The sequence below is a fragment of the Thermobia domestica genome, chromosome 13 (genome assembly GCF_964235325.1).
Source record: "Thermobia domestica chromosome 13, izTheDome1.hap1.1, whole genome shotgun sequence".
In the NCBI taxonomy this organism is placed as follows: domain Eukaryota; kingdom Metazoa; phylum Arthropoda; class Insecta; order Zygentoma; family Lepismatidae; genus Thermobia; species Thermobia domestica.
This window is the reverse complement of record NC_137466.1, coordinates 148,563,987-148,576,473: the sequence shown is the minus strand read 5'-3', so window position 1 is coordinate 148,576,473 and position 12,487 is coordinate 148,563,987. Positions and strand designations below refer to the sequence as shown.

Below are 12,487 nucleotides of genomic sequence, written 5' to 3'. Positions count from 1 at the left end.
GTTAAAAATAAAAGTGTAAAGTATTGAAACATATAGCATGAAAGAAGAACAACACCAAGTCTTGTTTCAGATACCGTGAGAGGTGTTAGTACACCGATTTGACCGCCGCCAGCGGGATATTTGTGAGAAATGAGTGGCCACAGGAAAGGAGAGTGTATACTAAGTCCCATTCAACAAGATCAGCAATCACTGTAAAAAGACAGTTCTACACACGATTTCATGAGGAAACACCAAGTGAAAAGAGAATACACATGGTTGGTATTCCACATTTATAACTGGACATCTCAGTAAGAAAAAATCCACAAAACAAGCATCTATTTTCGGCGATCGCTGGCTTTCCGATATAGACACAAAAAATTAACTTAATATTGGTTTATTTAGTATCTTATATTTAATAGGATCAACAGCACGCGAAATTAACTCAATGGTTTCTATTCTGAATTTTCTCGTTCCAGTTGTACCCCGAGACCTGAGAAAGCGAAATCAAAACTCATAATCATGTCTCGAAGAAATTTCAACTTCTTTTTTTGTTTAGTAATATTTTAATATTCAATAATTAAAGAAATACACCACCAATTGTTATTTGTATAGCTCAAAATATCGTTAGTTCACTAATATCTGTAACCTTGATCGAATAAATAAGTACATAAGTTTTGTTTTATGAAACTTCAAAAGAAAAAAGTTAAAACTTTCTCGTCCCTTCAAAACTATGATTTGCCTCTATTCAACTCTCCTGAATGACCACGGACAGAATTTCATGAATGGGGAAAATTGTGACTTCAAAGCATACTTACAAAGAGATAAGTAAATTTAGTGAAAAACCAAATTTCCATCGTGTTCACTGCATTATACACCAAGAGTGTTATCCTCAAGAATGATGAACATGGAAAATGTTATGGAACTGATAAAAAAAAATAACGAACAACCCAAGCTCTTACGACTTAAACCAGTAATAATTTCCTGCTTTCTTGGAAGATTTAGAAGACATATGCTATGAGCTTCCCTGTTACACAGAACTACGCCGCTATCCTGCTCCACAGTTCTCAAAAGGATATGGAAATTGAGAGACGAAATTCTCCACTTCTTGGAAATCAAAGAACGAAATACCGGTCTAATAACAGATCCTTTGTGCTTACAATATGTTTCTTTCATGGTTGATATTAAGAAATATTGGTGAGATTTGAATTTGATACTACAAGGAAAACATGTGATTATTACGAACATGAATGATCGGGTAAAATTATTCGAACACAAGTTACTGCACTGAGAGAAATCGAGGACTCGATACACTTCCCAACATTTGCTAACGTAAGTGCAAAACTCGTTCAAGGGAACCTATTTTGTACAAAACATGCTGAGAAATTCCAATAATTGAAAGATGAATTGGAAGAAGGTTCCGAGATATCAGATCTATGAAATATGAGCTCTTCCTGCTTTCTACCCCAATTCAACCGACGCTTCGTTTGAGAATGAAATACTCAAATTACAAATGGAATTAATAGAAATTAAAAGCGACTGAAGTCTAAATAGAAAGAAAATCAGTGACCTGGATATCCCCGAATTTTACAAATATTTGCCTGTGCAGTTCTTCAAGGAACACACAAATTTTCATCGTATTTGATTCTATGTTTGGTAGGACTTATTAATATGAACAACTATTCTCACTTATGAAAACAAACAAGTTCTCAGCAAGATGCAGGTTAACATTCATCTGGCCTCTGTTCTGAAGTTCGCTAGTCCGAGCAGCATGTCTCCAGATTTTCGAAAACATATTACGGAAAGAAAAGGTGCTAGATACCGGGAAAGAAAAAATAGATAGCCATCTACTATCTGAATTATGTGAGCTTTTTCCGTATTTACTTGCTTTTTAAATACAACATTAAGTATGACCATGGGAGTTTCCTCTTGCGGCCCGCGCTATTGTACATTGATGACTATTTGACCTTCTAAATTACTAAATTTGACATGTCTGTAATTAAAACCTTCTAATAGTGAAAAATATCAACTTTTATTTCGTAGACGGGAGGGACTTCTACCAGTTAGCTTTTTGTCTGATGATTGTTATTTCTACGTAAAATGATTACAAATTTGTACCTAGTAGTACCCAGTTTTACGTATTAAAAGCTAGGCAAAAATACATAAATAGCTTGTATCTTGGATCGCCAATTGGATGTTGGTTATTTTCGTAATTTGAAAGTTGCCTATAGGTGCTCGTTATTGAAACTAAATAAGGATGTTAAAGAGGAGGAAGTGAAATACTTAGGAAATCCTATTTATAATACAAAAAATTCTCAGTGTGTGAGTAAGGCTAATATGCTAACTTCAAAACACGTAAGAATTGTGTGTTGCATACATTTAGGCGTACACAATATTATAAATCCTTATTACAAACATACTACGCTTCAGTTTGTCAGTAATGCTACGTTCTAATAGTCACAGTCAAGCTAAGCTCTCGCTAGCTGCCCTACCTCCTACCTGACGCCAAGAGATATCGCTAACATAAAGGTAATTCGCAGAAAGGTCTTTGTGGAACAATTAGTCTTTTAAATGGGAAAACGAAAAAAGAAAGAAAAGCCAGAAAGACTTGGTTACATTTTCTATAATAATCTTGATAGACAATTTGCCAACGCAGTGCTTTCTACATGCGCGATCAACGTCTCAATTCCGCCGTCCCCCTACCTTTTCAGATTCACTTTTACCCTTGTATAAAAAAAGACGTTAAATTCTAATTTCGCAATCAATAATACGGATATGAATAAATAATTATGAATAAACATTTCACAAACATATTCTATTGATTCCTTCGAAATAGAAAAAATGAAATGAAATCTTTGAGTTTTAGGTCCCACGGTTATGCCGGTTAGGCTAAAGGAGACGGTGATAATGAGAGATGAGTGAAATGGTGGAATGAAGAAAGTGGGAGGAAACGGGAGTACCCCGAGAAAACCCACGAGCACGGTGTTTGTCCACCACAAAGTTCACTTGGCGGGGGCTGGGATCGAACCCGGGACCCCAAGCACCAGAGGTGAACGCTCTACCACTGAGCCACCGCGCCCCCTCCTTCGAAATAGAAACCTTTACTGAAACCAAACTAAAGTTTCCTACAATAATCAGTGAAATGTTGAGAAAGAGTACTAATGTCACATATACACCACGTGTCGAAGTTTGGTTTCTGTAGCCTGACATTTTATAACTTAGTGATGAAACCGGAAACGATAATATATTTCTACCACTTCCGGTTTCAGTAGAGAGATTAGAGTGGAGACGGAATATATTCTTGTGGAAATCATTCCCTAAATTTATTATTATTTTTTACTTTATAGCAATCAACGTTAAGACTGGTAATTTCCAGTTTGCGTAGATGGTTGAGAAAGATTTATTCTTAGAACGCTAAATCGATTCGAAAAGTAAACTAGTTTTGTTATCTCTTAGCGTTTATGCTCTACGTAGATCAATATTGAAACTGGAATTTGTACTGGATTTCTATTGCTACTAGTTTTAGTAGAGAGATAAGAATGGTGATGATACGTAATTTTCCGACTTCTAACAGATTGCAGGAAACACTTATCGCTATATATTATCGTCTTTGCTCTGTAATGATAACACTAAAAACCGGAGCTCCCCTCGTCGCTAAACGGTTAGCGTTCGCGCCTTTGGCATGAGAGACCTGGGTTCTACTTCCGATGGGAGCTCATGTGGTCTGGATTCCACGTTAATCAATAGGTCCACCTCTCCTATAGCCTCGCTGCTGAAAGGGATGCTAAACTCAAAACCAAATCAAATAACGTCAAAGCCCGAAAAAGTTCATTTCTATCACATACGATTTGAATATAACTTCCATCAACCAGCTCGTTTCAAATTTTCCCTTCGTGGCTAAGAGGTTAGCGTACGCGCCTTTGGCGTGGGAGACCCGGGTTCGATTCCCGCCGGGAGCTCATGTGGTTCGGATTCCATGTTAATCAGTAGGTCCACGTCTCATATAGCCTCGCTGCTGAAAGGGACGCTAAACTAAAATCAACTCAACTCAACACGTTTCAAATATTCGATTCTCTAGACCCTGACAACCATTGATTGTGATTCATCAGATAATTCCTGAGATTTTTGTGTGTCCGGATGGAGGAACATGCGAACAAACAGTGTAAATATATAAAGGAATTTTGGTAAACTTGAGAAAAATGAAATGAAATCTTTTGAGTTTTCCGTCCCATGGTTATACCGGGCAGGCTAAAGGCGGTGGTGATGATGAAAAATGAATGAAACGGTGAAGTGAAGAATGTGGGAGGAAACGGTAAAACTCTAAGGAAAAATTACGCACACGGTGTTTGTCCACCACAAAATACATTAGCGCGAGCTGGAATCGAATCAGGGACTCCATGCACCAGTGGTGAGTGCTCTGCCACTGAGCTACAGCACCTCCTCAAAAATATATATAGTACAAAGACAGACTGCATCTGGAGTAATATGACAGATCATCAGTTTTATTCAAACATGAAGTAATAAATACCATGCCTGCCCATTTTGTTTCATAGTAGTTTTTAAGTAGATCAGTACAAAGACCAATTTTTTAAATAGCTACTATTGCTCTTTAACCTCATATATTCATGCTTCATATATATATATATATATATATATATATATATATATATATATATATATATATATATATATATATATATATATTCACATAAGTCCAGTAGTAAGAATAATTTCTACAGCACACCCCGAACGCACACGGAATCAACTCGCTAACACCATGAATAATTACACTTTGTGAAGTAAAAAACCATTTATTCATAACACAGGTTTTCCTTTTTATCGAAACGTATAAATCACGTAATTCTTTTGCAGGAACGAACGATAATCATTTAAGAAGTAAATCAGGCGAGCATCTTAACTATTAAATCTTAATATTAAGAAAAAAATATAGATGTAACAATGATTTTTCTAAATACGCCACTAAAATTTGTTTGAAATAACGATACATTTTACTACTTACAAAATCATAACTAAAACAGATAATAAGAAGGTAAAATTAAATTTGAAACACCGAGAGAAAATAAACCTTACTCACCTGACAGAATGATAAAGATATATGGTTATCCTGAAGTGTATACTACATGTAAAACACGTACGCAAATCCGATTTGTATAACTAACAGGATACACAGATAATCTAAGGTTCTTTTTTTATTTTTCAGAGAATCGATGAAATATTAATAACTCTTATACATCGCATTACTGTTAAGCGTCAGTGAGAAAATTACGTGAACGAGGAAACTGACGTCGAAAACAGTCCCCGAGGAAGAGAAACACGACGAAATGAAGCTTCTCCCTGCTTGCTTGTACGGACTACCGCCGAATACTAACTGAAGTTGTTTCTGCCTGCCTCACTGGCTTTGTTCGCTTGCGCGCTTTGCCCTCTCGCCCCTCTCTTTTAACTTTAACCAGATGACGTCTCCATGCTGCGCCCACAGAACGCCTGAAACACCCGCAACCCACGTGGATGTTCTGTGTAGCGGGTATGTAGGAAAACAAGGATACGACAAGTGTATTTTCTATTACATAGACTTATAAGTGTTTGGACTCAGTTAACAAAGTCAATACACACCAATGGACAGCATACCTTTTACCAAGGGGAATATGAGTGTAAACATCGTACTCTGTAGAACAAGAACTCGCTGATCTTAAAATAATTAGCAAAATCAAGTATTTCTGATAAAACTATCGTTTTTGCGCATAATCAGTATGAAGGAAACAGCGTCAGATAAAACATTAAAAAGTTATGGCTTATCTTGAAATCATTATGATACCAGTAACTATTATTTTACTATGTAACATATCTATAGAACAACCAAAATGTGTAGTTCTAATCCCTTGCCAACCAAGCAAATAAATTTTCTTTTCTTGTCCCCTAAAGCATCATTTGTATTAGACAGATTTACACGTAGTATGTTTGTATTTGTAAGACCTATTTGCGACACTGTTAGGAGCAAAGGTGGGTTCTGTGGGTTTGGATCCTTCTAAATTTATTCTAATTTTAGGGGTTATTTTTACAAATTTTAATATATATTCATTCTCATATTGAATTTGGTCTCCCCGAAAACGTTTGGACACCTTCCGAAAAACTTCTTACGTTCGTACCTAGTTAGGAGTATTGTGTCACCGCTGGAAAAACTCATGTAAGGATAGGTATGAATCTGGAAGTTAAAATCATATTGTTTTACAAATAAAATATGTAAATTCATATTCATATCTATTTCAGCAAAACAAAAAGTGTCTGTTATTATTGCTAAGGGATGACATGTACTAGAGCACCATAGAGAAGTTCATTTTCCTTGATTTCCTTGAAAACTACAGAATTTAGCCTTTAGTATGTCAGTTTGTCCAGCTTAGTGTGATCTAACGACTTGGAGAGCTTGATGAGAAAATGAAAATGAAATGAATTGTTTAAATTTTACGTCCCACGGTTGTGCCGGCTAGGCTAAAGTAGACGGTAATGATGAGAAATAAATGGAATGATGGAGTGAAGAAAGTGGGAGGAAACAGGAGAACTCCGAGAAAACCTACGCACCCAGTGTTTGTCCAGCACAAAGTTCACTTGGTGCGAGCTATAATCGAACCAAGGACCTCATGCACCGGAGTGAACGCTCTAACGCTGTAAGGGCCTGGTTCGTATTTTAAGTTAATCTTCAAAATAATTCAACGCGTTTATCACTTTCTTAACTGGTTTTTAATACTTGACCATGAGAAGCGTACATAATTAACTTTTCTGCACATCCAACAAAATATCTAGACCTTTATACATACACTTATTTACTCGTCAAGATGTCCACGTACATGTACATTTATTTACGATGTTGCTATAGTAACAACAACTCTTATTTTAGTTACCGATTACACAAATAATATCTCAGAATCTCTAAATGTCTTTCTTTTTCTTTATACATAATATTGCTCACATAATTCGCCTCTGATCCCTTTCTGTAAAATAGGCACATATTGCTAATGCTACGTACAACGTTATCGTTGTAACGCTGAGCCACCGCGTTCTCCATCATGATGAGAGTCACAGTGTATTTCAGTATATCAGTTTCACGTTAAAAATAGTAAGATGGTTTTCATGCAGCATGAATTTTTAGGCTTACAAAAAAAGAAAGTTCTTCTCGAGCTTCTCGAAAACTACTCATGAAACCTTAAACACTTTCAAGTGTTGTTCTGTTTGTCTCAATGAGACGTACCAACTGGTATATACCTCACTAAAACTTTTTATCATACGTAGAATTTAGCGGGCCTGTGATGGCTCAGTGGTGGAGCGTTCACCTCTTGTACTTGGGGTCCCGGGTTCGATCCCAGCCCACGCCAAGTGAACTTTGTGGTGTACAAATACAGTATGCGTGGGTTTCCTCGGAGTTTTCCCATTTCTTCCCACTTTCTTCATTCCACCATTTCATTCATTTCTCATTATCTCCGTCTCCTTTAGCCTAGCCGGCATAACGTCGGACGCAAAACTTAAAGATGTCATTTCATTTCATTTATTACGCAGAATTTACACATATTCACTGCATTATAAACAGAAATAAAGTTTATATGGGGGGACTGCGCTGGCTCAGTGTTAGAGACTTCACTTCTGGTGCAAGGCGTCCTTGTTTTTTTTAATCCTATCTCGCGCCTCGTGGAGTTTGCCATGGAGGAGCATAGTATGTGTGTGGTTTTCTCTGGGTTTTCCCGTTTCCTTTAATTTATTCGTTACACCATTCATTCATTGCCATTATCACCATTTCTCTTAAACTCAGTGCATAATCGTAAGACATTGTTAAACTAAATGTGTAAATTGTATTAATTCGTTAGTTTAAGTATGTTTGAATAGAGCTTGTTAATACCCATACTGTACTTGTATAGAGATTATGAAAATATAAAAAAGTTCTCTCCTTGTATAATACGAGTTTTCGATAATTCGAGGCAGCATTCGTCCTATCTAACTACTCTACATGTTTCTTTTGAGCTGCTGGAAACAAAAGGCACCAAATTAATGTACTGAATACAAACATTTCATTCACCTGTTCGAATTTTGGAAATTACATATTGAAGGTATGGGGAAGGGAATTAAACATAGACTGACGTAGAGAAAACAAGATGATTAGGGTATAAACCGGTAGACTTTAGGGTGTAAAACTTCGGGGTAGACATATACCAAAAAGTAATTCATATAAACGTAATATGAATACTTTTACGCCGTTCTCGTATGCAACCACAAAGAAAGTGCTGGCCATAGGGTTGCATAAAGCATCAGGCGTACATTCATTTATCCACATACGTTCTTTGTTCCACTTTCAAATCATTAAAGAGGGCAACTTTTTTTCTTTTCTACAAATTTAACGACGATTATCCCGAATACTTCCTGCCCCCAATGTTTCGCTAGATTGGAGCCACTAGAACTTTAAGTTGTGTATCTTCAGGTATTGGAGTACAAGAATGTGTCGGAAACAGTATTCAATTAAGAGTTTCTTTGACTCAGAAATCGTATTCAAGTAAATTTGTCTTTGTCTGGGAAATCGTAAACGAAGATTTTCTTTGTTTCGAAAACCGTATTCAAGAATTTTTTTTCTTTTAGGATACGTCACTTATTTAGTTAGCTCTATTGAATGCATTAATTAGTCTCTGTCTACTTCGGTCTATTTTCGCTACCCTTCTTTGTTAGACAACCTTCTTTATAGTTTTGCAGTAATCATTACACTCTCTGCCACCCTCGTTTGCCGGTCCGTAAACGAAAAGGCCCTTTTACATTTGTTTTGTACGTCTTCATTGTGTTTGTATGGATATGTACAGTCATCAGCAAAAGTATCTGCCCCTGACTGCTATAAATCCATTAGCTCAAGTTTACTACTTTGCTACACGCATGGACAGATACAGTCCAATTTACACGTAACATTTCAATCAGCAGGCGACAGTTGGTAAGTCTGTAGAGCACTGAAACATGCTTCTATTACGAACATGCACAAAGAAATTTTTCATTTTGAGAAAAATCTCTAGTGTTTGGTATGTGTTGTCTAATGAATTTTATATATATATCATTGATATTACATTTTTTTTATGTGCATACTATATAATTGCATTACATTCTGCATGAGAGAAGAAAGAATAAAACACTGATCATACGTGAGTTAAAAAATGTTGAAATTAAATGAAAATATCAAATATCATTGAAGAAAAAAACTTTGTAAATCTTTCCACTCAATCTGTGTCTATTTCAATTTCCCGTCGTTCGAACAACTTTTTTCTTCACCGAAGATCTTCCATATCACACAGAGTATGGATTGAACTTGAAACGAAGAATCGCTTAGCTCTTAACTCAAATTCAAATTGAGGGATGTTAAAAAGTTCGGGCCTGTGGGGATTCGAACCCGGGCAGCCTTGATAGAAAGCCGATGCGGTAACTTGTGTACGAAGACCACTTACTTAGTGTTGCACACAAACTGTCAGCTAGTTGAAAACTGTTTATGTAATGCTAGTCCAGATACTAAGATCTAGGCTATATGACGAGTGGATCATTAGTTGAGTAACTCACCATTTTCTTCTTAAACTCAGAACTCGTTTACCACGTCCCTTCCAATGTCATGACCTGTCTGTCAGTGGTGTCGCCAAGATTCTATCTGACGGAACTTTGATGTCAATAATATATTTCAAGGGGGTAATTAAAGGATCCAGGGTTAGGAGGAATAAAAATCATATTATCAGTAAATATCAGTATGTAGTTAGTTATTTCCATACAATACCCTCTGTTGTGGAGTCGCGAATATCAGGCTTAATATTCGCCATCTGGTCAGTTTGGTTCCGTCCTTGGATAAAAGGAGGCTCATGGCTCAGTTGTATAGCTCTCATTGCTGGTGCGAGTGATCTCTGGTTCGATCTCAGGTTATGTTAATATGCGGTTGATAGCATTATCTTCGTGGGGTTTCTCGTAACTTTTCCGTTCCCTCCCACATTCTCGTTCCACCAATTTTTTTTGCAACTATTCTCTTTCATTTATCATTCATCTTCTTTGACATACAGGGCATAATAACTGTGGGACGAAAAATGTAAATATTTTATTTAATTATCATTGGTTCAGAAAGATATTACTTTATCACTAGATTGTTTGTAGTATAACATCATCTTAGTAAATAGATTATATATAAAGCATACGGGCTAACTGCCGTATCGCCGGACCAATTTTAGGAAATTTACCGGGTCAATTGGAGAATTTATTTAAGTTTGTGAGGAAGAATGAGTGAAAGTCAGGTAAGGGGAATAATAAAAGTTAAGAAAATGGTTGTATTTTTTTGGTTGTTTTTGATGTTATAAGCGGCACTGTATGTTGAGGCGGATGGACTATTTCGCGGAGAGGTACACTTGTTGTAATATACGAATCCATAGATTGTAAAAGGGGCAAGAAAAATTTGAGCAAGTCTTTAATTTGCCCATTTCATGTCGAGAACAGAACCCAACTAACCCCTGCGGGGCTTCTAACCCGTTCTTACTACTACTACTACTGCTACTAGTCCTACTACTACTAATACTATGGATCGGTATAATAAAATTACACGCTTGACGTAATCTAACGCCACTTAATATAATCCAACCAAAAAATATAACCAAATGCAGTACATTTTCGTACTTTTTTCGATTTTCAAATTAGTGCTGGCGATACAGCACTAATGCCACGTATACTTATAACATAACGTAAAATTCAAACCATGTTCTTGAAGAGTCTCTCCCCTATTACAACCGAAAGTACTTACCATTAAGATAAGAGGGTGCTTGCGAGTTATAAAACGTAATTCGATTGAGTATATTTCTTTACCAAAATTGAATGTTAACAATAATATACAATATTATTTTTTAAATGCTATGGATTGTGTATAAATATGTTGTTTTCAGCTGTAAAATTCCCACGGCAAATCAACCTTATTTTAATTATTGCGGGTTTTATTCTTGATTTTGGCTTTAAAACCTACCTTATCAAACACTATGAAATCTAAATTCACTCTTTACATGATCTGCTGATTCGATCTCCACATACGAATGCGTACAAAAATAGAATTTTTTTTTTAATTCAGTGTCCAGCTCCAAGTGGTTCCACTGTGGAACCAGGTAGTTGAAAAAGAAGAAAAGTGCTTGAAAGCATTTGACATGGCGAGAAGCGTTCGTTACGTTGGTTGGAGATGAAGCGAATGAGGTCATTACGCAAAGTTCAAATACATTTCACCAAAAGCTTCCGGAACCTCTAATGAGATTACCGTAATTAGAGCATCAGTCATCGAACACACGTACACACACACACACGAACAGAAATCGTTAATTAACCAGTTGCACTTTTTTTTATCTTACTTTCTTTCTCGAGCCTCTCGAAAAAAATCAATACAAAATTCAATAAAGTAAAACTTAGACTTATTTATTTATTTACGACGTTCTTAAAACGGCTAGTATCAGACTTAATATTTTATACTGGAAATGTTATCAATGCCAAATGGAGAATAAATTTTGAAACGAAGTCGAGCAATTGTATATTTAAAAATTTCATGATAAGACTCAAGAAGCTTACCTAAAAAGCAAGTAGAGATGTATATCACGTAAAGAGTTTGGTTTGTACAGTGTGATATTCTCTCAATTAATTATGAAACTGGAAGTAACAGTACTTATTTAATAATTAGTAGAGAAATTAGAGACCAAAATCATATTCATAAATAAATTAATTATCGACTTATACCACGAAATCCGTGTTATTATTCAGTTCATAATCTTCTATCCTCGTAAAATCTGTCGAGGAATTCCAAACGTAAAATATATAAAACGATAATCTTTCTTGTTGTACTGTATGGTTGCGAAACATGGTCGCTTACTCTGAAGAAAGAGCGCAAACGGAAAGTATCTGAGAATGAAATTCTGAGACGAATATTCGGATCCAAGAGGAACGTGAATGGGGAATGGCGGAAATTTCGTAACGCGGAACTACACAATTTAAACAGTTTAGCAAATATTGTTAGGGTCTTCAAGTCAAGGAGACTCAGGTGGGCAGGTCATGTAGCTAGGATGGAAGAAAGGAGAGACGCTTCTGGAAATTCAAACGGAAAATGGCCATTAGGAAGACCTAGGTTCAGATAGGAGGACAATATTAAGATGAATCTCGCAGAAGTAGGAATACAAAATAGAAACTGGATTCAGTTGGATAAGGTGAGAAGTCAATGGATAACTTTTGTGAACGCGGTTTAGAACCTCCGGGTTCCATAGGCCATAGAATTAGTTATTTTAGAGAAATTAAAGTGGATTGCAGAAAACGGATGTGATTGCAGAAAACGGCTTCTCGTTATCTATTACCGTTCTGTCTCTTTCGTGATCACCGTTAAAACCGAAAATGGTTGACATCTATACTTTCCAGTTTAGAAAACACGAACGAAATCGATTCTTAATTTTTGACCCTGTACACCTTTGCTAAAATTGATGCTGGTCCA

The 12,487-nt window shown here is 36.2% G+C and overlaps 1 protein-coding gene across 2 annotated transcripts in view; it reads right to left on the bottom strand.

Moving 5' to 3' along the window:
- LOC145668634 (EGFR adapter protein-like) overlaps positions 1 to 12,487 on the bottom strand; it is a 1,410,624-nt gene that overhangs the window by 853,305 nt on the left and 544,832 nt on the right. The window contains exon 1 of one of the 2 annotated variants that reach the window (XM_081736677.1): positions 5,072 to 5,366. The exons of the other annotated variant lie outside the window; for it this stretch is intronic. The gene's annotated coding sequence lies outside the window, so the exon portion shown is untranslated. Of the gene's footprint in view, positions 1 to 5,071; positions 5,367 to 12,487 lie in introns of those variants that run through there. 2 annotated transcript variants of the gene reach the window in all.